The sequence below is a fragment of the Tyto alba genome, unplaced genomic scaffold (genome assembly GCF_018691265.1).
Source record: "Tyto alba isolate M040663 unplaced genomic scaffold, T.alba_DEE_v4.0 Super-Scaffold_21, whole genome shotgun sequence".
Classification (NCBI taxonomy): domain Eukaryota; kingdom Metazoa; phylum Chordata; class Aves; order Strigiformes; family Tytonidae; genus Tyto; species Tyto alba.
In genome coordinates, this window is record NW_024881295.1 from 9,006,332 (window position 1) to 9,031,391 (window position 25,060).

Here is a 25,060-nt window from a genome sequence, read left to right on the forward strand (position 1 = left end):
TCTCTAAGGAAGGAGAGACGTCAGTCTGCACAGTGTTTCCTCAACTGCTACTGCAAAAGGAGCTGTGCTGCCAAGAGCAGCAGTGAGAAATTTTAAGACACAATTTAGTGAAGCAAGACTGAACAAACACACTGATCTCCAAAAACCCTTCCACCACTCATGGTGCATCTGTTAGTAGCCTGACCAAGCCTACAGCTGAGAAACTTGGAGAGGTGAAATAAAAAGAACAAAAAGCCCCCAAGCCGAACAGCTGGAGATGATGCAACAAAATCCCATTTCCCCAGTTATTTGGTCCTAAAAGCGGTCATTGAAAACTAGCCTGGAAAGGCAGATCCTGCTCTGGCCACCTTCCCAGCACAATGAATCCATCACATCTAGCAGTCAGGAAGTAAAACTGCTGTGATACAACAATACTATTGGAAGCATCCTTCCCCAGTACGGGCATAGATTCGCTTTTGTTCTTTGCACACCATCACCGGCATACGGGGAACGGATGGGCAGGGAGGAAATCAAAGATCTCATACACCAGCAGACCAAAGAACCAAACTGCATGAAACAAGAAAAGACACCAAACCACAGGAGGAAAGGGGTGGGAAGGGGAGGTGCAACAGGAGTCAAAGAAATGCAATTATTAGACAGAAGTCATAAATCAGCAGCCTTTGTGGATTATAAGAAAGAGAACAATACTGAAATACCAGCGGATTAATCCCTGTGCCTGCTGAAGGGCACCGAGACTGCTTCTGACTCCACAAACTTTGAGAGGAGCCTGGGCTGACCACTAACACAGCAGACCTTTCCCGACATGTCCCTTTCTTTGTTTTGCTTTTTATGGTTTTGGTCTAATAGAAATAAAACCTAATAGAAAACTCAAGGCTTCAAGTTTTTTTTTGTCAGCAGCAACTAAGGAAAACCACAGTCAGGTAACACAAATAAAAATCCATCTTGAAGAAGCACAGTGGAGCTCTTTAGGAAAATAAGGAATAGCTAGTATTTCAGATGATGTCAAGCAGTATAAATTCCTTTCATTCACAAAAGAAAAAAAAAAAAAGAAAATAAAATCATAATTTTAACACAGATGGATCTATGACACAGCAGATGAATGAGAAACCAAGGCATACACAAGAGAGTGAAGCAGACGCACGAAAGCCACCCCTGGCATAACGCCACTGAGAACACACCTGGGAGGAAAGCACTGATAGTACCCTGTCTGACAGATCATTTAAAATAAGTTTTCCCTTGCTTCCCAAGAAAATTATGACTTACCTTCCTCATTCCTTCACACATACACAATCAGTGCAAGATGAGGTGTGTGTGTGGGTGTTTTAACAGAAGCAGATCCCTCTTCTGGAGCTCCCAGCCGAGTACCTTGCTCATGACAGCAAGAATAAGCACTGCTTCATCAAGGCTGTATTTACAATCCACCATTAAAAAAATAAAAATAAAATACAAATCTCCATATATCTCCACTATCAGTTACGATTAATCTTATCACTAGCTGGCATTTCTACTGCATCCCTGGCTGTTACGAAGATGTTATTTGGTCTTACTTGTTTAATGTACCTTCCCCTGGTTCAAACACACCAGCTGGTTGCTAGGGCTATGCTGTTCACTTTTCAGTAGGTGGAGATTTTTTATTTTTATTTTTGAATGACATACAAACCCTCCGGCTACAGTGCTAGTGAAGATGTATTCCAAACGGCTTACAGAGAAAACAAAACACTGCCCTGCAAATAAATCCAAGGAAAGCCAGAAAATAACAAGGGTCTTTGTGAATGGGAACTGCAGTCTGCTAGATATAAACAGGAAAGCTGCCTGAACATGGACTTCAAAATCAGGTATTTAATTAAGATGGCTGACTTTAAAAAAAAAAAAAAAAAAAAAAAAAAAAGACAAAAGAAAGAAAAAAGAAGTGCTTAAACATTTCACATATGTAGGAAATTGTAGTTTCCCCACCCAGAGGCTCCCTCCTTCCTAGATCAAACAACACACAGGCAGGCATCTAGGGGCAAAATCTTCAAGTCTGCGAGTCTTTTATTTTTATATTTTTTTGAGGTGATCTCATTCTGGACATCCACCTGCACAACACACCACGCTTTAAAACCCTGAGGATTGCAGAGCTGAGGAGAATCAGCTGCCTGCTCACAGGTCTGAAGGCCAAAAGGACACACACCATGCCCTGCATGCAACCTCTCTGGGGAAGCGCAGGGGCTGGCCTTTCATTCCACTCGTCTTCCTCTTTGTGCACATGCTCTGCAAACGCTCAGTACTTGGAAAGAAAGCATCAGCTACAGATTATTTTTATGATATGTTGCAATAAGATGGATGACTTGAGTTTTCCAGCTCTCCCTTTCCTACATAACACTCCTTAAATCAGGAAATTTTGATACACAAGAATGAAAAAATCTCTACTAGGGCTTGTTTCTGAGAGCTGTAGAGAATGAAAAAAAAAGACCCCAGGAGTGGGCTGTTACCCCAGAACAGTCTACCATAAAAATACAATGGAAAAGCCAACAGACTGCAGTCATCTCTTGCGGGGAAGGTGGAGGGAGAAAACATGTTCCACAGCAAAAGATAGGCCCCAAATTTCACCTTGCTGTCAAAATTAATGTCCCTGCATTCTCGGTCCTAGAAGCATGAGACACCTGTGAGATGTCTGAACTGTTTTCTGGATTCGTCTCTCCCTCCACACAACACTGAAACAACACATCCTTAGCAATTAATTTTACAAGGTTAAGCTTGCTTCATGAAGATAAATGCCATTTCAGCTACATTATCACATCTACTTGTCCTTTTTCTGGTTGTCCAGAAGAGAAACAAACACACAGAGACTCATTTTCAAAACGTATTTCAATCACAAATAAAATGGGCTTCAAATTAATTTAGTCTAGATCTCTGGCACAATTTCTCATGGGATGTTTTGAAGATACTCAACTAAAGTGCCACCAGTCAGTAGCATTTTAACATTTAATAATTAATATATTCCATTAATTTACACTAGCAGTCATAAAATCTAAAAAGTAAGATTAGGAAATGCTGGAAATATCTTAATGGGAATAATATAAAGAAATATCTTAGCATGAGGCAGGGACGGGCAACTAGTTAGGTCCCAAACATGCTTGTAGCTGCATAATTCAGACATTGCCCCCCTTCCCCAAGGAGAGGCCCTGGCTGCCATGTGGAGGCAGGTACCTGCCTGGGTCCCTCCTGGCACGGGGACACCTCCCGGGCAGCTCCTGCCAGCGGGCACCCCTGCTCTTTTGCCCCGCAGTGGCTAAACAGCCTTTGCACACAGGCCAAAGCAAGAAGGCCTGGTGAGACCAGGCCTGTCCTCTGGCTGGTCCTTCCACGTACAAATCCTCCATTTCGGGAGGACGGCTGTGAGGAGCCCTGTCCCTGAAGCAGGAGCCCTGCAGGGCCAGGCTCAGGGCCCTGCAGGCTCAGCACCCTCCAAGAGCCCAAAGCTCAACTGCGCAAAAAGGATAAACATTGTTATGAATAAACCCCAACCCAAAAGTTGGCAAAGGCTTACTTAAACTGATAATGTCTATTTATTTTTATATATATAAATAAATTTCTTCTGAATTTGCTGAACTCTAGTCAGTGACATCAAGGCAATACTGTTCTCATATTATGCAGGACTACAAAAAAGCAACAAGTGTCCTTTTGTTCCCTAACTCTAGATACTTTCTTTGTTCCCTGAATTTCATTATTTCTTTATTATACAACAAACATTTCCTTTAACTGATAAAAATTAATAGAAGTACACTGAGGCTGAAAGCCTATCCCACATTACACAAGAAATGTCTTGAGATGAAAGGTAGGAAGCCATAGAAAAGATTTAAAAGTATTTTAAGATCATAAAGCACAGAAGTCCTCCCAAGCTGTAACTATTTATACCCGAGAAAAACTTACCTCAAATCACACAACTTGTTTTACCAAGAAGCTTAGTCTCATTCTGCACTTTGCCTAAAAATTTCTTAAATACATTAGTCATGATGCAAAAGCTAAGCCTCAACATGATAAGCATCCTTCAGATACTTCAACAGAGATGTATACATAGCAAACAGCTTATATAAACACTCAAAGTCTCTAAGTCAAGGTTTATGGCTTAGATTCATATCCAATTACAAAACAAACCATTTATTTTGCTCTGCAGTACTGAAATCATTCTGGTTGCTTATCTTTGCTACCCTACTCTCCAGCAGCCTTTTTTTTTGTTGTTGTAATTGAAAGGAATTTTAAAAACACAGCAGGTTGACAGGTTATGTTTTGTGATGCACAAGTGAGCTTTGTGATCATTAAATGACATGGAAGCAGCCAGAGCAGCAGTACCTCACCTGCAAAGCAGCCAGGTAATGCAAATACCTGTCTGCAAACCCTCTTCAGACTCACTTTCACTGTTTACTCACAAGCAGTCCAAGGTCAAATGGAGCCTTGCAAAAAAACCCCATGGATACTTCACTTGAGGATCTTCATGTTTTACTGGTTAACTATTTAGTAAATGCCTTCAGCTACTCACCTTAGAGAGTCTGAGAAATCAATACGCTATTTTCTCACATGTTTGGCTTGGATCCACTGATTAGAAAAACAATTGAGATATTCATTCCTCACTCCAAGACTGCTAATGCAAGCAAGGAAATGCCTCACATTCCCCAGCAACATGTTATTGACACGCTGTGGCCACGCAAGCTATGAAACAAAAGAGGCACTGTTGGATAAGAGTCCAAAAGGTAGTTCTTCAAAATACCTTAAGAAACATCAAATCCTAAGCACAGACCCACGTTTAGACACAATTTCATACTTTGTGCCACTTTCTTTTAATGGGCTGGATCCAACGACCAAATTCACAAACTTCCAAATTTGAAGGGGTTTGGCTTTGGATTTTGGACCTTCAGGTGTAAGAGTTTCTAGATCCACAGTGTCAGTGCTGTCACTACACAAAGCAAAAGTAGAGGGCACCTACCATCAAAAGCCCAGAAAGTAAATAAAATATATTTAGCTTGAACAGTATTTTCATATGTTTAACTACCAGCTACTTGTAAAGAAAAACAGAAAACCCAATACTTTGTAATACCACAGCATCAACTGTTACATGGGGAAAACTGTCATATAAAGTTCCAGCGTTACATCCTTACCCTTCTGTCTGCCTCTGATTCTGACATCTTAAGATTTACTTTTCCAGGAAGAATACGTAAAAGAGTGTGATCATCTGATGAATATGCCTTACGTGTGAGGATACTTCAGTTTTTTAAAGACTCATGATATCTGAGAACTTGAGGTTGGCAATACAACCACTGCACCACTGATATATCAACAATCCCCCAATACAGAATGATTCGTCATCTCTTTCTTCAAAAATTAAGCAGGGCAAAATTCAACATGGTTGAGGATTTTCTTTTTTTCTCATGTAACAAGACAGAACTGAATTTTAAAGAGAAAAATATAGCGGGCGGAAATTAAAAATAAGAAATTGTAGGCCAGCTTTTACTCTGGCTTAGTCTTACCTCAAAAACATGCGGACTTTTGCATTTTCCTTTCTCCTAAAGTAAACCCCTTTGCCAATAGCTCACTCTGGAGCTTTGCCAACATCTTATGTTTAGGTAGTACACTTTGGAATCTGGGAGAGTCTATACCAAGAAAACTTGCTTCAGGAAGCACGTGACCTTAATCACTATTAAAAACGAACCATCTACCTTTGAGATGCTTGGAATATCAGATGTAGGCATTGTGCCTTTCAAAACACAGGCTTCCAACTTTGAATTAATTCTCAGCTTTGAAAAGGTCTAAGTAGTTTATGTGCAAAAAGCATCCTGAAACCCGCACATTTATTCTCATCAATGAGAAAACAAAGGTGAACATAGACACCTTTGCGTTTTGGCAACTGCCATGCGTGCTATCGTGCTATCCGATTGTCAGCCTAGAGAGCAACGCACCACCCGGCTGCAGAACAAGGAGATGCTTCTTGGTCAGGGTGTGCAGCGCTGCTGGGATGCTCTTCTCCCTTCCCTTGGGACCATCCTCCCTTTCCTCTGGGGGGAAACTCCTGCGTTTGCTGCCCCAGCTCCAGAGCTGCTCATTCAAGCCGCGGGTGACGAAGAGGCATCACAGCCATGGCTTTTTCCCAGGGCAGCCCCAAAATTCTGTCACTGCAGAGGGGACTCACCCAGCCGTGACTGTCACATGCTTCCCCTCAAACGGCTTCTGTCCCCAGTGTCCCTTCCCAGGATACAATCCCCAGTCCATAGGACAACACAGCCCTGGGTATGATAACCAGAGATTTTCTTAATGCTGGAGTGAGCAAAGCTTTTTAATTTTTTCTTCAGCCAGGGGGCAAAGCATTGTTCATTTTGTCTTGCTTTTTTAACACCAAAGTTTCCGTGCCAAGAGATGAAGGACAAAGCCATGCACTCTCAGCTGGAGGAAAGGGCACTTCTCTTGTGAATGCTGCATTGATGGGCAGCAAGCAAACAAACCCCCCTCAAAAAACCCTATTATTACAGTGCAACTTTAAGGAGTCATATGCTCTCCTCACTGATGCCTAGTGCCCACCCTTGCTCGGCTGAGGAGCTGTGTGTCCTGCCTACCCTTGGCCAGCCTCACTTCTCAGTACGAAGGCTATTTTGCAGCTAAGACACAGATACCAGCTCTCTTGCTGCCCACTCCTTTTTCATAAAAGCCCACAGTTCGTTCTTCAGGATGAGAGGTGTTGCTCTCTCCATTCCATCTCAACCTCCCCTCCTCTTGTCAGACTGACACTTCCTCACCATCCCTTGCAGAAAGACATTTTCATGCCCTGCTGCCCTTTGGCGTCCAGCATCACCCAAGGCTAAAAAGCTCATTGGAGCAGGAGCTGATCTGTGTCTGGAGCTCAGAGGAGCTCACCAGAGAAGTCAGTGCTAGGGGAATGGGAACAATGCTGGGGTGGGCTGGACGGCTACACAGATAATACGGTCATGCAGTACAGGTGATGCTGAAGGGTAGAAGGGATTTCATCAGCAAGGTGGAGGGAGGCAACAGGTCAGTATCAAGCCAGAGCTGTGACCTTGGTAGGAACAGAGCATGAAAGAAACCTGGCCTCAGCCTTACTGTCTTCCCTTTCTTCTGCAGCAGGAAGAGGAGGGAATCTGGGAAGAAAGGAGGTGGCAGAGAAAAGATTACTTCTTTCTGCTTCTTCTCCAGTAAGAGAGAAAGACCTAGGGATGGAAGGGAGCAGTCACTCTCCATCCTGTGGCCAAGCCTCTGTGGATATGTAGGAGGGAGAAGTAGCCCACCCATCACCAAAACAAGCAGAAAGTGCCAGCTTTACAGTGGAGGAAGACACAGCTCATGAGAAGAAGAAAAATTTTATCTGTCAGAAACTTAAGACATACTTGCATCAATTAATGTTTGATGCCCAGCTGGGGACAAAATTGCAGCTGTTACAAACCTGCCTAGATTTCTGTGGGTTAACAAGGTTACTGAGACTGAGTTTACTTGCTACAGATGATCTGCTAAATGTGAAACGATTTTTTTGTTGTTGTTCCGTAGAACAAAGCAGAATGCCTGTTTCACTACTTACTTGCTAACAGTAGGCTGCCCTCAGTAGACAGGGCTATAATGCCCTAAAATGGAGAATAAGATAACTCTTAAGAGCAGTACAAGAAAGTTTACAATCCACTTGCAGCAGTATAGTGTGAACACACCTATAAACTACCTGTTTCGGGTACCCAGGCCAGTCAACCAAAGCAAAGGGCTGTAAAGCTTTCTCAGGCAACAGGATAAGCAGGGGATGGGTTAGCACACACACCATCTCATGCTGCCCAGGCCAGCAGTGCCATGATCCAAGTCAACAAATGTGAAGCAAAATTAGGTGTGGCTAAATCATATAACAACAATAATGTAGAAATATTGTCCTGTGCAAGAGCTGAATTGCCCCTCTCCATTATTAAGTATCTGCAATGTGTTTAAGCCAGCCTACAACTCTGATATGCCAGTGAATTTCTCCCAAAACTCAAGATCTTACAAAGAAGTAATTCCACTAGGATCTTAGTTTTCATTAAGAAAGAAAAAATATTGAGCCACATGGTTGCTGAAGGAAGTCTGATGTGATCTGAGAATATCCTGAAAGTTTGAACACAGGAAGCCCCTTATTTGCCATGTAATACAGTAAGGCATAGAAGGGATGTGGATGGGGGGGAAGCAAGATCACCTGACTTTTTTTTCCCCCTTTTTTTTTTTTTTTTTAAGTCTTCAATAGAGGAAATAAAAAAACAGCTTAGGCTGCTTAACTGTTTCTCTTCTCTTAATCTACAGATGTCATTTAAAATAAGGCTTCAAAAACAATTCAAGTCATTTAATACTATTTTAATTAAAAGTTGGTTTTATAACATAAAGAATAACCTTACTGCTGTTTCATAGTTGTACTGGGAAAAAGTGGTTCTTGTGTAAACTCATCATTTTCTAACTTTCCGAAGCCCCAGTGTAACAGAAGACAGCAAAGATGGAACAATACCTCTAGGATTTAAAGCTCTGCCTAGCCCATGGTTTATACACATCCAGTTAGCTCCTGCATACACACACACACTCACCCTTGAGCTCTGGGAGCTGCTAGTGTAATTCCTGCAATTAAAAACATCGATGCCAGAATCCTTGTTTGCCAAAAGGAAAAACAACGAGCACAGCTGGGGCATGTTTTTACAGGAGTGGATGCCCAATTGTATAAAAGCTCAGATCCAAGATCTAAACTCCCGAAGTTCAAGATATTCATTAGAAATCTGTAATCCAACAGCTCGTTGCCTCCTAAGGACCACCATGGCCCTACTTCAGTAGAGCAACCAATGCAAATCAGAAGTTGCTGAGCTTAACACGCTGTGGTTTTATTAGGTCATATACAGGGATCTCTTCTGGACATGGGGTAACAGTACTGAACAAGTCTCATGCTGTAGCAGCATCACACTCTGGTTTCCCTGTTAACTTCTTACTGTGTCATGGACATTGGAAATGCAGACAGATGCGTGTAGGACTGCTCACCTGCCACAGTGTGAAATCAGATCTAGTACAGAACAGTTCAATGTATGACAACCAGCAACACTCATAATGCTTTGGATGAATTAATGACCCTTAGTATTTCCATTAAAATGTTCCTCTAAATACAAAATCTCAAGATAAATCTTCAAAAACTTGGAGGGATCTGATACTTTTAATGTTACATTTCTTTGAAGTACTTTCCCTTTGTATTTCAACAACACTTCAAAGTTTTCCTACTTACATACAAATCAAGTTAGACATCTGATGCTAAAGGAAGCAGATATTAAAAGCATTTCACACGTTCCCAACCTTTGGATGGGGTGGGGGGATTAAACTCAGTCTTACAGAAAGGTAGATATTAACTGTATGCAGATTTTCACTATACCAGTTAATCAAGAAAGAGCTCATGTATCAAAGGTCAAATAGAACAGGGTACCGCCCTAGTCTCACCTGCAGCTGAAGTCTCTGGTCCCAATGAGCAGCACGGGTTTAAACTGTAGGATGCAAATAGTCTTCCTGACATCAAGAGGGATCAATGGTAGAACTCAGTTGTCCTGGTTTCCACTGGTATAGGGCTAATTTTTTTCTTCCTTCTTAATAGCTAGAATAGTACTGTGTTTTGGATTCAGTATGGGATTTGATATGAGAGGAACACTGATAATGTACTGATATTTTCAGTTGTTGCTAAGAAATCAAAGACTTTTCAACTTCTCATGTCCTGCTAGTACACAGGTACAAAAGAGGCTGAGAGGGAGCACAGCCAGAGCAATGGAACCAAACTGGCCAATACTCCATATCATCTAACATCATGCTCAGTATATATAGATAATGGCTGATTTGGAAGCTCACTCTGGCTTCTGGGATTGTGGTTTCAGGATTCTCTCTTCTCTGGGATCCCTAGCCAGGAACGGGCTGGGCATCAGTCAGCAGATGGTGAGCAATCACATTGTGTATTACTCCTTTGTATTTTCTATTATTACTATTATTATCATTATTATTTTCATTTTATTTTATTTCAATTATTGATTTGTTTTGCTCAACCTAGGACTCTCCTTACCCTTACCCCTCCAACACTCTGCCTCATTCCCCAGGTCCGGAGGGTGGGTGAGCGAGCAGCTGCGTGGTCTTTGGCTGCTGGCTGTGTTTAAACCACAACACCAGCCCATGAAGTCCACTGGAAGGAAGAGGCTGTTCATGAGAAAAACAAAGGTCCACCTGCACTGTTGAAGTGAGGTGATCATCTTCAATGTGTTTTGGTTTTGTTTTTTTTTTTTTCCAGAAACAAGGGTGACAACTCAGCAGGACTCTCAAAACACTGCCAATGTTGCCAGTGAAAGGGGAAGGGGGTGACTGGCAAGATGTACTGAAATATAACCAGGTTTCTGTGCCTCGACCAAGTATTTCACTGGACCAGCTGAAAAAATAAGGTCCTAGAAGTTGTCCTCACTGTCTATTACCACGCCAAAAAGCCACCAAAACCAGCCATAAGTAAACAAATCACGACACTTTCTCATTATCACCATGAACTAGCAGCTTTCTCAGCAACTATGTGAACATCTGGGGCCAAATCCTTCATGGTATATATGGAAGCCCCAAGAGTTACTTGGATATGTCTTGCTTGTTCTCAAGTACTAAAGAAGTTTTAGAAGGTTGATACTTGCTTCATATACAATAGATCTATAAAAATAATTATTTATTTTAACACTATTGCCCATTTATTTCCCTTTGTTGAGGCTGACTATTTTTCATGTGCCTACTGAGCCATAAGTGGAGGGACTGTTTCCGGAGGGTTATATTTAGCTTTGAAGCACTGCAGATTTTGTTTCCCTGGGTAAAGTTAGGATGGGATCCTCCCGTAGAGGAGGATCTTACTCTCACTCTGCTGAACATAAAGCACTGAGACAGTCTAGTCTGGGCTTGCAGAAGACACTGGTGATGCCAGTGTCCCAGCTACAATGATACTGCTGAGTAAAAAGAGAAAAGTAAATCCCAAACTAGCGAGAATGTTTACTTTACATATACAATAGACCTACAGTTTCAGCCTTGTTTAGGAAAAGAAACATTGCTTATTTCAGGATGTAAACCGTCATACATCTTCACGCAGGGGTCCTGTCATAGTATTGCTCCTCTTGAGGACAGCTCATCATCTGTTTACCACTATACAGTAACAGCCTGTAGCAGAGGCATTTAAGCAGCTATGCAGGATCACCTCTTCAGTCACTGGACAGAAACAGGGGTAAGGTCTGGATCACAAGTGTGCTGAATTGTTCACAGAAAGGTCTGCTGCTGCTGTTGCTCCCACCCACTCCAGCAACATTACAAAATCCCGATGGTAACTACCTTCTTTACAGCACCAAACTCTGCCACTTACAGTGACAGATTCATCTACTTCAAGGTTTTCCTGGTAAAATGTAACTACCAGGACATTTTACTTCATAGAGGTTCTGGTCTTGTTGATAAACCCCTTTACTTTTGCAAATGAATTACTATGCACCAATCAATGTGATTAAGCTCAGGGCTGGCATGCTACAGTTTTGCAAGTACTGAAATACCTTGGAAATACTGCCTTACTGAAACAACAGTAGGTTTCTAACAAAGTCCAGAAAGCAAGCCAAGAAAGCTCTATTTACTTCAATGCTACAACACAAGGACTTCTTCAGGACAAACTTTTAAGACCAGCCACTGTAATTGTGCACTCAAGTTTGCATAAACTGGGTGCTCCTGCAATTCACTACACTCTTCAACTGCTTTACCCAGGGAAACAACCTTACTTGATCACCAAAGATAAATACTGTGTGCAAATAAGCTACAAGTCCAACAGGAATCCCTGATGAAGCTGATGGAAATCCACATAAGCACAAGGAGCACTTGCATGTAACAAAGTGCAAGATTAGTGCTGTTAAAGCCTCAAAAACTATACTGCCATTATATTGCATTTAATTCACAATAAATTCCCCTAACTGGAACATGCCTTACCACAAAAAGTGACTGAAGGTAGGAAATTTAAAAGAAGGGTGTCCTTTTTCATTTTCAGAGCACAAGATGTATGGCAATACGATCTGAGTGAAAAATACAGATGGGTAATATTAAACTTATTGCCTTAAATACAAGTTTATTAAAAGTGTCAAAGCAGTGCTTTCCAACATGGAACACCACCATGCTCTATACAACCACTCCTGATGTTACAGACCTTACCCAGATGATTATTTTTTGATCTCCCAACATTTCCAATTCCATTTTTCAAGCTAAAGTAAAGAATCTTTGACAGAAACCCAACTCGATGTTGTGAGGTGAAAGGGAAAACACCCAGAATAACTCTCAATTCTATTAAAAAATATTCAAAAAGCATTGTCCACAAGGCAGAACTTTGAGAAAGCCATGGTTTCCTCATTTTTCATCAATTCCTGATATAAACTTCTTGAAGAAAGTCCATCTGTCCATACATTTAACAATGTATAAGGGCAATCATCACTCCAGTTTATTTAGATTCTGGTTCAACACCCAACATTAAAAGAAAAGGTTTCACAAGTACATTTGGGGACAAAAAAAAAAAAAAAAAAAAAAAAAAAAAAAAACAAACAGGAACAGCTATCTGTGTGGTAACAACCAGATCTCTGGCAGTGGAGGTATCCGAGTCATTCAGTCGGCCTTTGGGATTTGGATTTTGCCCTTTATTAAAGCTTTTCACAGTTCCAAATAGCATGGCTCTTGTTTCCTGCAAATGTCTCAAGGATCATAAATGCATTCAGGCCTCCTAGTATTTTAATGAAATATCAGTTCCTGCTCCTCTACTTGACTTGCAGGCAAAATCTGCCACTTTAAGAAGATAATGGTAAGTAGCTTTCCAAGGAATGCCAAGAATACTAATTTGCCACTTCTGTGCTCTGGTTTCGGGTTTTTTTCCTCTACTAATATTCTATTTAAATTGTCTTTAAAAGAAAGTAGAGTGCTATCCAAGATGAAGCAGTGTGATGTGCTGTATTTTACAGACTGCAATCAGTACTGTCAGCTAATTAAAAACCTTCAAAAAAGTAGGAGTTTAATTCCCTGTGTTGCATTATTGTGGCTAAAAAAAGACTTAGGAAAATAGCATGAACAAGGCATCCCATTTTTCTAAACTGAGGCTCAGTTATCAATGAAACAAACGCTGATGTTCAGCCACACTTCTGACATTTTTGTACACGTTTCGAAACTTCCGCAATCTATTTTAATGATGCTCAGGCAAAAGCAGCTTATGATTTATTGAAATGTCTTTGTTTAAGGAGAAGAAACCTTAACTTGCTGTTGCTACACTGCAACACCAACTCTGTCCTCAGCACTGGAGAGCATTCCCAGTTCCAGTCAACCCCTTCCAACTCAGCACAGCCAAGGATGGACCCCAGGACAAATCTTATGTCCTGTGTTGATGCTACAGAAGATTCTCAGGGCTGCGGTGGTCTCTCTGAGAAAAGATATTACCAGTGTTTGGGAGGTTTCTTTGCAAAATCTGACTTTGTCCATGCTCCCTTACAGCTTATAATTGGGCAGGACTAGACTGCCTAAGCTGCGTACACTGCTTAACTACCATACCAGGAGGAAAATGAGTCAGAGCATGTCCAGGTATCTGAAACAGGGAACCCAGCAGTCCAGGAAGGGCAAGGTCAACACTGAAAAGGTGACCTTGCATGGAGGAAAGCGATTTACCATGAGTGTGTACTCAGCAGGGAAGAGATAGGTCTGGATAAGGTACCCAGGACACCCCAGCAGCACATGCCCCAAAGGCAGCCTCCAGAGTACATAGTTAACAAAACCAATCTGATCCGAACACATGCCTGAGGGCCTTGGAAGGAGACATTTAGCATAGATCCTACAGCCAGTGACCAGCAAGGGGACGTGTGCCCAGAGGGCAGTGCCCCAGCAGTCAGGGCTGCCCTGGGAGCCTGCAGAGGGAAGGAGGGAAACCGAGAGATCCTGAGGTAGTGGACTTCTTCAGGCCTGAAATCAGTACTGACAAGCCATGGCCAGACAGCCATCATTTTCCTTCTAGCTAGAGGAAACATTTCCACAGGGTTGCAGGCGAGTTCCCATGCCACAGGCACTCCTTGGGCTGTGCTCAGCAGAACTCCTGGTTGCTGAGACCAGCTGCTCTGTACTCACACAACACCTCGCACTGCGCCAGCCTGGCCCAAGGCTATCCTGGCACTACAGTACTGTGGTCCAAGGCAGGAACCTTCCAGCTTTGGTGAGGACAGCAATTTTGAACATTTAACACAGCAGTCTGCCAACTCGAAAGATAGGTCTACGCTGTGAAAAATATATTATTTTCCTAATTCCTGCTGATAAACTCAAGAGAACTAACTTGACTAAGACAGACATAAAGATGAAGTAGATTGGGCATGAAATCGAAATAAATGATTTAGCCAAATCAGTTGCCCTGAAGAGCTTAGGTTAAAAGTTGCTCACCTGAGCTGGGACTCCTGTTACTCTGGTCTTCATGGCTATTTTAATGGGCTAGCCTACCTAAGTAGAGCTCATGGTTCATCTACCCATCCAACATTCTCACCAGCCCGGAAAAAGCCAGTGCTCCACGTGGAAATACCAGCCAGGAATCTCAAGTGAAGCTCCACACTGCTACTAAGGCCACATTTAGTGCAGATGGATATTCAGCTTGCAACTAAGCAATCATTATCTTGTAAATAATCAACACTGTACCTGTGCAGATCTCAAGCAATTAATCTTCAAATCATTTAGAGCCAGGCACAGCATGGGGGAGAAGAAAATCAAGCATTATTTCCCACTAACACTAGAAAATAATACAGGGCTCTTATAAGAAAATATCAAGTAACAATTAAAAAAAAAAAAAGAGAAACACACCCAGCATGCATGCCAAAACACACATGGCACCACAAGGATGTCTCCAGTATCTCTGCAACAGCAACCTGTTCCTTGGAGGTTTCTTGTTCAAGACCTGTGACCCAGCCTGTCTGACATGATCCCAAGAAGCTGGTGTGGCTGCAGGCCAGCACCCTTGTGCTGTGCCGTGCCATGCTGTGCTCCAAAGAGCCATATGCAAATGCCCAATGAGAGTAACATGACTACACACGTTTCCTCTCCTGCTGTAACACCAGCAAGGCTCCAGACTTTTTCTAGATAATGCAGGAGATAGCAACTCAGCTGTATCTCAGTGCTCCATAGTGTGGATCACGGCATTCACAACAGCTGTCATAATACAGTATAAAGTCTACACAACGCACACCCTTAATAATGCAAACCTCAGAACTGTCTACATATTTTGCAGTAGCAGAAATTAACAGATGTTGACAACTAATCAGATAGTAGAAGCATTAAAGGAGACAGACATAGTCTATTACTACTACTTGTTTTGTACATACATGGTTTCTTGCCCTCATAACTGACTACACTAATAGCTTCTTCTGACACAGCAACATTGTTGGGCTTCTCCTTCCCATTCTCCCAACAGGCAGTTATTTCAGTTGCTCAAAACAGTGCTGCCTCTACCATTATTGACAGGGGATTATCACTGGCTGACAACACCCCACTGAACATGGAAGCACACCTTAATACCACACCCAGGCACCAAGAAACCCCTTGGCACCAAACATATGATCCAGGTAAGCGCTTGCAGGAACTATCCAGGGCATGTGATACCAATTTCATGCTGGGCTGTGCACATCAGTCCTCCTACTTCTCTGCCCAGAGCACTGCAGCAGAGCTGGCAGAGAATCTTGTGATTAGGAGCACCACTGCAAAAAAGGTCCCTAAATGAAATTACAGGATAGGCTATAAAGGAGCAGGAACATGCAAGTGAAGGCAAGGCTAGGGACTCTAGATACTCACAGGATGGAAAGGTGTTAATTTCTAACAGTGTCCAAAACTGCAAGGGAAGAAGGAAAGAAAGGAGAAAAGGAGCAATAATGGTAATCTGTGCCAATGTCTTGGACTGTAAAGTACCAAACCCATAAAGAGGCTCCTGTGAGCACTTGCAAGCTGGCAACTGCAGACTGCCCTCACCCTGTTGCCAGACTATTTTGGGCCTGAAACACAGACAGTCAACAAGGCTCCCTTAGACAGCCACATATATGGCAGAGTGGCATCCCCCACCTATTGGATTTTCATCTCATGTTGGGAGCTGGGGACAGATACAAAGGGCACCAGAGCTGCCATCAGCTCTGTTTTGGTTTTCCCAGCAATGCTGCAGCACCTGATGGGATGCACAACCCTGTTTTCTGTCCACACACAGACAGAGATGGCTGTTCACTGCCCAGACGGCAGAACCACCATGGCTGCTTTACCACTGCCATCACCTGGCGCAGGAAAACAACACCCAGGGCACATCAAGTCTCAACCGCTCGGCATCAAGCCAAGCCAGCAAACCAGCCAAAACGCCCCTGGCGCGGAGCCTTGTGACTGCAGCCAGGACTGGCTCTCCAGTCCCACAGCAGAGTTGTACTTTCCAAATATTTTGAACAACTCCTTATCAGCAAAGCAGCTTTATACCAGCTCAGCATTTCACGGTGTTTATAATCTGGTCCTCTTAAATTGGATTGACAACCTAGCTGAATCACAGCCTGAAATAGAGACAGTCTCTCTGTTGGCACAGTATCTTTTCAGCAAGATCCACCCAGCCTGAGATCAGCAAGTTGTGCAAGTCCACATTTGATGACAAGCACCCTTCTAATGCCACTGAAGTCAATGGTGTTTGGAACATGTTTAACACTGGCTGCCTGTTTGACTATGTGACCAAAACAGGACCTCAAAATACAGATCCTGACAGCTTTGGGCAACCAGTGGGTACTTTGTAGCAGCAAAGACTCAGGGTTATTGATGCGTTGGAAACCACCGAAGTGCATGAGAATGGTCAAGTAAGAATTAGGGCTTCTCCCCCCATAAAGGTGGCAGGATCAATAGCCCAAGTGAAGTGCATCTACACCAATGCACATAGCATGGGCAACAAATGTGCAAATGTGGAAGCCATTGTGCAGCACAGAAAATATTATATAGTTGCCATCATGGAAACATGGTGGGATGACTTGCACGACTGGAGTGCTGCAATGGATGGCTATAAACTCTTCAGAAGGGATAGTCAAGGAAGGAGAGGAGGTGGGGTAGCCCTGTATGTTAGAAGAGTGTTTTGATTGTCTAGAACTTAATGATGGTGATGACTGAGTTAAGTCTTCATGGGTAAGAATCTGGGGGAAGGCCAACAAGGCAGATATCATGGTGGGAGTCTGTTATAGACCACCCAATCAGGATGAAGAGGCAGACAAAATATTCTACAAGCAGTTGGGAGAAGTCTCATGATCACTAGCCCTTGTTCTTGTGTGGGACTTCAACTTACCAGATGTCTGCTGGAAATACAATATAGAGGAGAGCAAACAGTCTAGGGAGTTCCTGGAGTATGTGGAAGATAACTTCCTGACAGCTGGTGAGGCAGCCAGCCAGGGAAGGCACCCCACTGGAACTGTTGTTTGTGAACAGAGAAGGACTTGTGGGTGATGTGATGGTTGGAGGCCGTCTTGGGCATAGCGATCACAAAATTATAGTTTTTGATCCTTGGAGAAGTAAGGTGCAGGGTCAGCAGAACTGCTACCTTGGACTTCTGGAGGACAGACTTTGGTCTGTTTAGGAGCCTGGCTGACAGAGTCCCTTGGGAGGCAGTGCTAAAGGGCAATGGAGTCCAGGAAGACTTGACATTCTTCAAGAAGGAAATCTTAAAGGAGCAAGATCAGGCTGTCCCCATGTGCCAAAAGATGAGCCAGTGGAGAATAAGACTGGCCTGGCTGAACAGATAGCTTTGGCTGGAACTCAGGGGGAAAAAAAAAAAAAAAAATTAGTTTATGATTTTTGGAAGAAGGGGCAGGCAACTCAGGAAAACTACAAGGATGTTGTGAGGTTATGCAGGGAAAAAGTCAGGACCAAAGCCCAGCTAAAGCTTAATCTGGCTACTGCTGTAAAAGATAATAAACAATGTTTCTATAAATACATTAGCACAAAATGAAGGATAAGGAGAATATTCATCCTTTACTGGATGTGGGGGGAAACATAGTGACAAAGGATGAAGAAAAGGATAAGGTACTTAAAGCCTTCTTTGCCTCAGTCTTTAATACTAAGACCAGTTACTCTCTGGGTACCCAGCCCCCTGAGCTGCAAAATAGGGATGGGGATCAGAATGAAGCCCCTATAATCCAAGGGGAAATGGTTAATGACCTGCTACACCACTTAAACACACACAAGTCTACAGGGTCCACCTAAGGGCACTGAGGGAGCTGGTAGAAGTACTCACCAAGCCACTTCCCATCATTTATCAGCAGTCCTGGCCAACTGGGCTTGTCTCAATTGATCAGAGGTTAGCAAATGTGAAGCCCATCTACAAGAATGGCCAGAAGGAAGATCTGGGGAACTACAGGCCTGTCGGTCTAACCTTGGCGCTAGGGAAGGTTACAGACCAAATCATTTTGAGCATCATCATGCGGCACATATGGGACAACCAGGTGATCAGTCAGTATGGGTTTATGAAAGGCAGGTCCTGCTTGATTAACCCGATCTCCTTCTATGACAAGGTGACCTGCCTAGTAGATGAGGGAAAGGCTGTTGATGTTGCCTACCTAGACTTCAGTAAAGCCTTTGACACTGTTTCTTTTGACAGCATTCTCCTGTAGAAACTGGGTGCTCATGGCTTGGACAGGTGCACTCCTTGCTGGGCTAAAAACTGGCTGGATGGCCAGGCCCAAAGAGCTGTGGTGAATGGAGTTAAATCCAGTTGGTGGCCAGTCACAAGTGGTGTTCCTCAGGGCTCAGTATTGGAGCCAGTTCTCTTTAATATCTTTATCAGTGATCTTGACAAGGGGATTGAGAGAACCCTCAGAAAGTTTGATGACAACACCAAGTCGGGTGAGAGCATTGATCTGCTTGAGGGTAGGAAGGTTCTGCAGAGGAATCCGGACAGGCTGGATCACTGGGTCGAAGCCAACTGTCTGAGGTTCAACAAGGCCAAGTGCCAGGTCCTGCACTTGGGTCACAACAACCTCATGCAATGTTACAGGCTTGGGGAAGAGCGGCTGGAAAGCTGCCTGGCAGAAAAGGACCTGGAGGTGTTGGTTGACAGCCAGCTGAATATGAGCCAGCAGTGCATGCAGGTGGCCAAGAAGGCCAATAGCATCCTGGCTTGTATCAAAATGGTGTGGCCAGCAGGACTAGGGGAGTGCTCATCCCCCTGCACTCAGCACTGGTGAGGCCACACTTGGAATGTATTCAGTTTGGGGCCCCTCACTACAAGAAAGTCACTGAGGCGCTAGAGGCTGTCCAAAGAAGAGCAATGAAGCTGGTGAAAGATCTAGAGCACAAGTCCTTTGTGGAGCAGCTGAGGGAACTGGGGCTGTTTAACCTGGAGAAAAGGAGGCCCAGGGGAGACCTTGTAACTCTCTACAACTACCTGAAAGGAGGCTGTAGCAGCGTGGGTGTCAGTCTCTTTTCCTGAGTAACAAGCGATAGGACAAGAGGAAACGGCCTCAACTTGCACCAGGGGAGGTTTAGATTGGATATTAGGAAAAATTTCTTCACCAAAAGGGCTGTCAAGCATTGGAACAGGCTGCCCAGGGAAGTGGCTGAGTCACCATCCCTGGAGGTATTTAAAATACATGTAGATGTGGTACTTGGGGACATGGTTTAGTGGTGGACTTGGCAGGTTCGCGGTTGGACTTGATGATATTAAAGGTCTTTTCCAACCTAAACAATTCTATGATTCTATGATTATTAGTTTCGTTATCAATATTTAAAAAAAAAACAGCTGCTAAGGGCATGAGAAAAGAAACCTCCTCCAGGCATAGGACCATTGGCTTAGTTAAGCAAGGAAGGTGTTTTAGATGTCCAAGCTCTTAGGTGATGTCCACCTGCCACAGCAAGGATGATTCTGCTCCCAAAATGCACATCTTGTCCTTTTCAGTGTCATTCACTATAGGTCTCTGAGAAACAACTTAAACTCCCTCAAACCAGGGGGTTAGGGGCAGGGAATAAGCCTAAATCCCTACTGCTTTATGCACCTTGAATCAATCTGCACTGATCTGCTCAGGGGGCAGGAAGGGAAGAAGAAAGGGTGTTTCCTAATCTACCTCCTCCTTACACACTTCAGTACAGGTATGCCAGAGGAGAATCAGGCCTTCAGAAAAAAACAAAGATAAAAGTAAATATGGCAACCGTTGCGCTATCCTAATGAAACAGGCTGAATTCTCTGGCCTTACCATTAAATACTAGATGATTCAACTGAATTTAATCTCCCCTCATGAGGCAAGGCTATTTCCTCTTCTACTTTCTTACAGTAACTCAGATTTGCCTATGTCCTATTTCTGGTATCTAAATTAAGAATATTGCTCATAACCAGATTATATGGCATTTATTCTAAAGAGTAAGAGATACTGATACAGCTAAAAATTCAATATAAACACCCTGTGGATGTAAGCCATGACATTTATATACTGGATTAGTAAGCACTAAGAGGAATTTCTCATGTAGGGCACATGACCCTCCCTTCATTTCAAAGGCAATTATTTTAATACCATGATTTCAAAATGTGATGTGTCCTTGAAAACGCTTGCAGACAGACAGTTTTATCAAAAAAGCTTCCAAATCCTGAAAGGACAACTTCAGGTGCATCTCTGGTTTTGAGATAAGAGAACATGTGGGGGTGAGTGTATGGGCTAGCCAGCAGATAAGCACGCTGAGACAAACATCAATTTTATGCAGTATGGATCTGAGCCTCCCTTAGACAAACAGAAAGGCTTGGGGAGATCTGACACATAGGTCTTGCTTCAGCCCATCTCTAGTTGTAACTAGCACCCTCACGTTGCCATCGCTGTCACTGTCAGTGGTGAACCATGCCACCAGCAGAGCATCGCTCCATCCCCAGTCCCCACAGATTTCTGGAGCAGTCTCACTGCTCTGAGCAGCCCTTGCCTTTCGTAGCTTGTCACCTACTCCTTGATATTTTCCAGATACTTCAACCTGCAACCTACTGCCATGTTAACTTCAGAGCGCCAGCTTATAGCTTTAATCACAACAGAGAACACAGCCAAGGCTCCCCAGTTATCACTTGTCAAACCTGGTCAGCATCAACTCAGCCTTTCAAGAACAGAAGAACTGGAGAACCAGCCAATTTGTTGTAAAGATTGCTGAAAAGATGACAACAGCTAGTTTTCCCATCAAGACCTTAAAAGTTCCCAGCACTTTCTGACAGCCGTTTGATGTCTCGGGCAAAAAAAAGCCCCATTCAAGCTCCTCTGGGCAAGAGCCATCCGTAGACCTGGGCCATCACCTCCCAGCCTGGGGATGTCCCAGCCAGTCCCAAGGGAAGGCATGTGCCTGCTGGCATCCTGCACAACACACCTTTCTCCTGAAGCAACAGGTGGGGTGGTTTCCCTTAAATGTCAACTCATACAACTTAATTTTGTGATCAAAGATCACCACGTGTCCTGCTGATCCTAGTCATTTCCCAAACCCACCCTGAATCCTGAAGTCACATTACTATAGACATACTACACCAAGTAAAACTGTAAGAAAGGGTCCAACAAGAAGTCCAGCTATCATGCAAGGTTTGCACATGAGGGTGTGGAGATACGGGCAGTTGGGCAGGCAGGTTTAACATGGAAGTTGCAAATTTAAGATCTTAAAAGTGAAAAACACTCTGTGTTTCCTTCTGTTATTTCAGAATGTTATTTCTTAGTTATATCAAAACTGGGGAGGGTAGTAATCAAGTTCACCCTGGGGAACCGCAGTCACCCCAGTACCTTCCCCCTGTTTCCCTCTGGCTGTGATCACCTTATGGCTGTCATCTCCCACTTGCTTCCTTCCATTCAAGCTGATGTCCTCTCTCCCATCACCCTTTTCCCTCTCCTGATACCTTCCAACTCTTGGGTGCCCATGATGTTTGTGATTTGCAATCAACCCATAATACATGACAGCTTCTCCCTTCTCTTTGTTGCTTGTAGTTAGGAGGAAATATGGGAAAAAAACAACCAACCAAACAACCCTGTCATCTAATTCTCATGCTTGGCACAACCACAGCCACAAACAGGTGATGGCAGGAAAAGTCCTCTTCAGCCCAGCAACTACAGTGTTGGACCTTGGGGTGACGGTGCTCCAAGGAGCAGCCACCACACAGGACCAGGAGCAGCATCTTAAGGCTCTGCCAGCAGAAGGACACGCAATTCTTCTCACAGTTGAGAAGTCTCCTGAGTTTTGGTGAATTTGCACTGGGGGGGGAAAGGAGAAGGAAGAAGTATTCAGATAGTCAGGTAGCTCCCTCCCTCTCAATTTCAAATACCTAAGTAACACACAGAGATAGAAAAGTATCTCAAAAAGATTCCTTGTCAAGGGTATCAGCATGATCTGAGCAACTCACCCTGAACACATTCTTGGAAACACTCACAATTCTTGGATGCAATGCCTCAAAAAAATTACAACATACGAAATTAAAAAAAAAAAAAAAAACAACAAACAAAACACAACAAAACAGCCCAAGGCAAACGTGCAGCTCCCCACATGCTGAGCTGCTGAGATTGCTTCTAAGAAGCTGAAATCAAAGTCTAGTGAGAGAAGTTATCAGATGACGACAAAGGAGAGACACAAAGACCTCACCACAAGTGCTTGAACCCTGCAAGTAAAGCATGAAAGCCTGCATACCAGCTGCTCTGCACTTTCTGCTTCCAAGTCCAGGTCCCATCCCAGCCCTGAGGGCTCCCCAAGCCCAGCAAGGGAAAAAAAACACAGATTCGTGAAAAGTCACATTCAGCTCCTCAAGAAGTCAGCCAACAAGTAATCGGCAATTTGGGTGTCACAAGAAACACTGGATGAAACTGGAGCCCTATAAGCATGCTGTGGCTCAGCTCTGCTCAATACTGGAAGGGAGCACGTACAAATGAGGTATCAGCTACATAAGAGATTCAAAGGAAAAGAGAAAAAAATACTGGCTATGATACCTTTGTGCTGCTGTCTGTTGTTGCAGGTCTCAGGCATCAGGACATCTGTCCTGTTCATCAGAAACAGAAAACCAAATATAATCTTGGAGTTAAATCATGAGCCCCTAAAAAGAGTCAGCGAAGTTTTGCATCCCCAGATAGAGCACATGGCTGAAGACAGCTGCTTTTTCCACCACCTTCACTAGCAGGACATGCCCAGAATAAAGTTAAGTCATACAAGGCTGTTGCCAGAATGCTTCTCAAACAAGGCATCTGAAACCATCCAGAAGATGGCCAGGGAACCTCTGAGAACCTGTGGAAAAGCAGTCACGGGATTTTCCAAAGGAAGATGAAGAAATTCTTCGTGTGATTTCTGTGCTCCTTTACACCAAGTCACTTTTCACCAAGCAGACTATCCATCCTCTGCAAGAGGACTATACAGTTCTAATGCTGCCCAGTGCTCCAAAGCACCTTTGTAGAAAGCTAAAATTCCTGAAAAAATAAGTTTTAACTACCTTTGAGTAAGTAGTCAATAACATTGTTACCATGACTTCCTCTGTAACAGAGTTCGTAATTCCACAGTTCACTACTTTACAGCACTCAGTTTCTCTATAGTATAACACATTTGGGGGTCTTGTCAGTTAATTAAGCAGCTGTAAATCAAGCTATATAGCCTAGTGCAGTTGTATAAAATTATTTCTGCAAATGAAGTAATCCCAGACACCACTCTGAGCCAACACCTTACACTACAGCCCATGAAGGGGAAAAAAAAATAATAATCCTAGCGTGGCACATGGTGGATGAGACAAGAAGGATTAGTTTCTACATATGCCATGGGTTAACACAGTCCCCATTTAGGATGGTTCAATTTTTCCATCTCAGTCTCAGATGGAAAACAAGATGGGGAAAAATATTTCCAAATACTACAGAAAAGGTTTCCCCTGCTTCTGGTTCAAGGGGGAAGAGGAGAGATCCCCCAGCAGGCAGTAAGCAACACCCTCCCCTCCCCAACAACCCTAACTCCACATACACATTGCTTTGCCTTTATAAACTCCACACAGTTCCTCACATACCTCCAACCATACACTGAGAGGTGACAACCACATCAGTAAGTTAGACAACGTATTTAGAAACAAACACCAAAAAACCACCACAAACAAATGCACTTAACTGAATAGTCAACAAGGTTAGGTAAGATCATTAAAAGTAAACAGCTCTCCCTCTCCTTTCCTCTTCCTTCCTTCTCCCTTCTTTAGTTTAAACAAGAAAGAGGTGTGGTGCTCTTCTAGTACAAGTCAGGGAGCTGGAACTCAAGTTGATTTTGCTTCTCCTTTCATGGCCTACGGTCACTCAACTTCTTGTTCACTTTCCTCATCTGTAAGATGGGGCAAATAATAATGAGAAACTACTACACAATGTTATAGAAATTATTCAACTCATAGCCATATAGTTCTTTGAAGATGCAAACAAAGTGCCAAGCATTATTACTAGATGATGAGATGATATATTTTCTCCCCCAAGCTATACTGAGGAATTAAAGAGCCATGCAAACAGTCAACTGTATTTCTAATGAGATGCAATACTGAGAAAGTGGGACATCTTGGACAATCTTCTTCCAGCTCACGAAGATTATTCCCAATACATAAACCTCACAGGATTAATAAATGTAAGAAAAGAACCATGTCATCTGACCAGGTTTCTGCAGAGAAAAATAAGCTTGGCTAAATAAACAGGGAAAATGTACATTCTCAGTCTTGAAAAGAGGAAAACATTTCTCACATAACTGAGAGAAGAAATGAAATTAGATTTGAAAGCTTTGTGGGGGATGATTTTATGTTTTCTGACTATAAAGTAACTGTCAGGACTGGCAATGGCAATCAGATAAAAATGACCAAATGGGAGGCAGGGAAATGCAGTGTGCAACAAAGAGGTCACACGCTAGATAAAAAGGGCAGTATGCTAACTATTTATAGATAAATGCAACTCCCTCTCTCTCTGCAGAGATTTATGTATATTAGAGAGCCACCATCAATACTGCGGGTAAGCATAATGTTGTTATGTTAAAGTTACCCAAACCACATCATATCAAATGTGAAGAACAAAAG

The 25,060-nt window shown here is 43.2% G+C and overlaps 1 protein-coding gene across 9 annotated transcripts in view; it reads right to left on the reverse strand.

Annotated features, from left to right (window-relative positions):
* The window catches only part of PPFIBP1 (PPFIA binding protein 1), a 124,797-nt gene that overhangs the window by 58,136 nt on the left and 41,601 nt on the right, over window positions 1–25,060 (reverse strand). Inside the window, exon 1 of one of the 9 annotated variants that reach the window (XM_032986060.2) lies at window positions 1,264–1,585. The exons of the other annotated variants lie outside the window; for them this stretch is intronic. The gene's annotated coding sequence lies outside the window, so the exon portion shown is untranslated. Of the gene's footprint in view, window positions 1–1,263; window positions 1,586–25,060 lie in introns of those variants that run through there. 9 annotated transcript variants of the gene reach the window in all.